The sequence below is a fragment of the Gadus chalcogrammus genome, chromosome 21 (assembly GCF_026213295.1).
Source record: "Gadus chalcogrammus isolate NIFS_2021 chromosome 21, NIFS_Gcha_1.0, whole genome shotgun sequence".
NCBI lineage: Eukaryota > Metazoa > Chordata > Actinopteri > Gadiformes > Gadidae > Gadus > Gadus chalcogrammus.
This window is the reverse complement of record NC_079432.1, coordinates 1,787,796-1,793,195: the sequence shown is the minus strand read 5'-3', so window position 1 is coordinate 1,793,195 and position 5,400 is coordinate 1,787,796.

Genomic DNA, 5,400 nt, shown 5'->3' with positions numbered 1-5,400 from the left:
TATGTGTGTGTATGTACAGTATGTGTGTGTGTGTATGTGTCCATGCATCTCTGTATGGGATTCAGGGGATTCTGGGTATCCGTGTTGCCTGTTGACCAAAGGGGCTTTGTCGTCCTGTTGTACTTGTTAGGTTAAGTGGCGTTAATGGGCCAATTGATCTGTCAGTTAGCATTGCCGCGCTTTCTCATGAAAAAAAACATAAAGGGTAACGCTGTTTTCTTTGTCAAATATAATATAAGGGGTAACACTGTCGTACTCTATTGGTCGTCATGAAAAAAAACATATTTGGAAAAAAAAAAGAATTTGTCCTTGTCAAATAAAACATAAGGGGTAACACTGTTGTTTTTTATTGGCCGTCATGAAAAAAAACATAAGGGGTAACACTGTTGTTTTTCTTTGGTCGTCATGAAAAAAAACATAAGGGGTAACACTGTTGTTTTTTATTGGTCGTCATGAAAAAAACCATAAGGGGTAACACTTGTTTTTTATTGTTCGTCATGAAAAAAAACATAAGGGGTAACACTGACATTTTTTATTGGTCGTCATGAAAAAAAACATAAGGGGTAACACTGGGGTTTTTTATTGGTCGTCATGAAAAAAACATAAGGGGTAACACTGTTGTTTTTATTGGTCGTCATGAAAAAAAACATAAGGGGGAACACTGTTGTTTTTTATTGGTAGTCATGAAAAAAAACATAAGGGATAACGCTGTTGTCTTTGTCAAATAAAATATAAGGGGTAACACTGTCGTATTTTATTGGTCGTCATGAAAAAAAAAATATTTGAAAAAGAAAAGAATTTGTCCTTGTCAAATAAAACTTAAGGGGTAACACTGTTGTTTTTTATTGGCCGTCATGAAAGAAAACATAAGGGGTAACACTGTTGTTTTTCTTTGGTCGTCATGAAAAAAACCATAAGGGGTAACACTGTTGTTTTTTATTGGTCGTCATGAAAAAAAACATAAGGGGTAACACTGTTGTTTTTAATTGGTCGTCATGAAAAAAAACATAAGGGGTAACACTGTTCTTTAATTGGTCGTCATGAAAAAAAGCATAAGGGGTAACACTGTTGTTTTTAATTGGTCGTCATGAAAAAAAACATAAGGGGGAACACTGTTGTTTTTTATTGGTCGTCATGAAAAAAAAAATATTTGAAAAAGAAAATAATTTGTCCTTGTCAAATAAAACTTAAGGGGTAACACTGTTGTTTTTTATTGGTCGTCATGAAAAAAAAACATAAGGGGTAACACTGTTGTTTTTTATTGGTCGTCATGAAAAAAAACATAAGGCGTAACACTGTTGTTTTTTATTAGTCGTCATGAAAAAAAACATAAGGGGCAACACTGTTGTTTTTCTTTGGTCGTCATGAAAAAAACCATAAGGGGTAACACTGTTGTTTTTAATTGGTCGTCATGAAAAAAAGCATAAGGGGTAACACTGTTGTTTTTAATTGGTCGTCATGAAAAAAATAAATAAGGGGGAACACTGTTGTTTTTTATTGGTAGTCATGAAAAAAAAGATAAGGGATAACGCTGTTGTCTTTGTCAAATAAAATATAAGGGGTAACACTGTCGTATTTTATTGGTCGTCATGAAAAAAAACATATTTGAAAAAAAAAAGAATTTGTCCTTGTCAAATAAAACTTAAGGGGTAACACTGTTGTTTTTTATTGGCCGTCATGAAAGAAAACATAAGGGGCAACACTGTTGTTTTTCTTTGGTCGTCATGAAAAAAACCATAAGGGGTAACACTGTTGTTTTTTATTGGTCGTCATGAAAAAAAACATAAGGGGTAACACTGTTGTTTTTAATTGGTCGTCATGAAAAAAAACATAAGGGGTAACATTGTTGTTCTTTAATTGGTCGTCATGAAAAAAAAAACATAAGGGGTAACACTGTTGTTTTTCTTTGGTTGTCATGAAATAAAACATAAGGGGTAACACTGTTGTTTTTTATTGGCCGTCATGAAAAAAACATAAGGGGTAACACTGTTGTTTTTCTTTGGTTGTCATGAAAGAAACCATAAGGGGTAACACTTGTTTTTTATTGGTCGTCATGAAAAAAAACATAAGGGGTAACACTGTCGTTTTTTATTGGTCGTCATGAAAAAAAACATAAGGGGTAACACTGTTGTTTTTTATTGGTCGTCATGAAAAAAAACATAAGGGGTAACACTGTTGTTTTTTATTGGTCGTCATGAAAAAAAACATAAGGCGTAACACTGTTGTTTTTTATTAGTCGTCATGAAAAAAAACATAAGGGGTAACACTGTTGTTTTTCTTTGGTTGTCATGAAAGAAACCATAAGGGGTAACACTTGTTTTTGATTGGTCGTCATGAAAAAAACATAAGGGGTAACACTGTCGTTTTTTATTGGTCGTCATGAAAAAAAACATAAGGGGTAACACTGTTGTTTTTCTTTGGTTGTCATGAAAGAAACCATAAGGGGTAACACTTGTTTTTGATTGGTCGTCATGAAAAAAAACATAAGGGGTAACACTGTTGTTTTTTATTAGTCGTCATGAAAAAAAACATAAGGGGTAACACTGTTGTTTTTCTTTGGTTGTCATGAAAGAAACCATAAGGGGTAACACTTGTTTTTGATTGGTCGTCATGAAAAAAAACATAAGGGGTAACACTGTTGTTTTTTATTGGTCGTCATGAAAAAAAACATAAGGCGTAACACTGTTGTTTTTTATTAGTCGTCATGAAAAAAAACATAAGGGGTAACACTGTTGTTTTTCTTTGGTTGTCATGAAAGAAACCATAAGGGGTAACACTTGTTTTGATTGGTCGTCATGAAAAAAAACATAAGGGGTAACACTGTCGTTTTTTATTGGTCGTCATGAAAAAAAACATAAGGGGTAACACTGTTGTTTTTATTGGTCGTCATGAAAAAAAAACATAAGGGGTAACACTGTTGTTTTTAATTGATTGTCATGAAAAAAAACATAAGGGGTAACACTGTTGTTCTTTAATTGGTCGTCATGAAAAAAAGCATAAGGGGTAACACTGTTGTTTTTAATTGGTCGTCATGAAAAAAAACATAAGGGGGAACACTGTTGTTTTTTATTGGTAGTCATGAAAAAAAAGATAAGGGATAACGCTGTCGTCTTTGTCAAATAAAATATAAGGGGTAACACTGTCGTATTTTATTGGTCGTCATGAAAAAAAACATATTTGAAAAAAAAAAAAAATTTGTCCTTATCAAATAAAACTTAAGGGGTAACACTGTTGTTTTTTATTGGCCGTCATGAAAGAAAACATAAGGAGCAACACTGTTGTTTTTCTTTGGTCGTCATGAAAAAACCATAAGGGGTAACACTGTTGTTTTTTATTGGTCGTCATGAAAAAAAACATAAGGGGTAACACTGTTGTTTTTAATTGGTCGTCATGAAAAAAAACATAAGGGGTAACACTGTTGTTCTTTAATTGGTCGTCATGAAAAAAAAAAAAAAGGGGGAACACTTTTGTTTTTATTGGTAGTCATGAAATAAAACATAAGGGGTAACACTGTTGTTTTTTATTGGCCGTCATGAAAAAAAACATAAGGGGTAACACTGTTGTTTTTCTTTGGTTGTCATGAAATAAAACATAAGGGTAACACTGTTGTTTTTTATTGGTCGTCATGAAAAAAAACATAAGGGGTAACACTGTTGTTCTTTAATTGGTCGTCATGAAAAAAAAAAAGAAAGGGGGAACACTGTTGTTTTTTATTGGTAGTCATGAAATAAAACATAAGGGGTAACACTGTTGTTTTTTATTGGCCGTCATGAAAAAAAACATAAGGGGTAACACTGTTGTTTTTCTTTGGTTGTCATGAAATAAAACATAAGGGGTAACACTGTTGTTTTTTATTGGCCGTCATGAAAAAAAACATAAGGGGTAACACTGTCGTTTTTTATTGGTCGTCATGAAAAAAAACATAAGGGGTAACACTGTTGTTTTTTATTGGTCGTCATGAAAAAAAACATAAGGGGTAACACTGTTGTTCTTTAATTGGTCGTCATGAAAAAAAAAACATAAGGGGTAACACTGTTGTTTTTCTTTGGTTGTCATGAAATAAAACATAAGGGGTAACACTGTTGTTTTTAATTGGCCGTCATGAAAAAAAACATAAGGGGTAACACTGTTGTTTTTCTTTGGTTGTCATGAAAGAAACCATAAGGGGTAACACTTGTTTTTTATTGGTCGTCATGAAAAAAAACATAAGGGGTAACACTGTCGTTTTTTATTGGTCGTCATGAAAAAAAACATAAGGGGTAACACTGTTGTTTTTTATTGGTCGTCATGAAAAAAAACATAAGGGGTAACACTGTTGTTTTTTATTGGTCGTCATGAAAAAAAACATAAGGCGTAACACTGTTGTTTTTTATTAGTCGTCATGAAAAAAAACATAAGGGGTAACACTGTTGTTTTTCTTTGGTTGTCATGAAAGAAACCATAAGGGGTAACACTTGTTTTTGATTTGGTCGTCATGAAAAAAAACATAAGGGGTAACACTGTCGTTTTTTATTGGTCGTCATGAAAAAAACATAAGGGGTAACACTGTCGTTTTTTATTGGTCGTCATGAAAAAAAACATAAGGGGTAACACTGTTGTTTTTTATTGGTCGTCATGAAAAAAACATAAGGGGTAACACTGTTGTTTTTAATTGATCGTCATGAAAAAAACATAAGGGGTAACACTGTTGTTCTTTAATTGGTCGTCATGAAAAAAAAGCATAAGGGGTAACACTGTTGTTTTTAATTGGTCGTCATGAAAAAAAACATAAGGGGGAACACTGTGTTTTTTTATTGGTAGTCATGAAAAAAAGATAAGGGATAACGCTGTCGTCTTTGTCAAATAAAATGTAAGGGGTAACACTGTCGTATTTTATTGGTCGTCATGAAAAAAAACATATTTGAAAAAAAAAAAAAAAATTGTCCTTATCAAATAAAACTTAAGGGGTAACACTGTTGTTTTTTATTGGCCGTCATGAAAGAAAACATAAGGAGCAACACTGTTGTTTTTCTTTGGTCGTCATGAAAAAAACCATAAGGGGTAACACTGTTGTTTTTTATTGGTCGTCATGAAAAAAAAACATAAGGGGTAACACTGTTGTTTTTAATTGGGTCGTCATGAAAAAAAAACATAAGGGGTAACACTGTTGTTCTTTAATTGGTCGTCATGAAAAAAAAAAAAAAGGGGGAACACTTTTGTTTTTATTGGTAGTCATGAAATAAAACATAAGGGGTAACACTGTTGTTTTTTATTGGCCGTCATGAAAAAAAACATAAGGGGTAACACTGTTGTTTTTCTTTGGTTGTCATGAAATAAAACATAAGGGGTAACACTGTTGTTTTTTATTGGTCGTCATGAAAAAAAACATAAGGGGTAACACTGTTGTTCTTTAATTGGTCG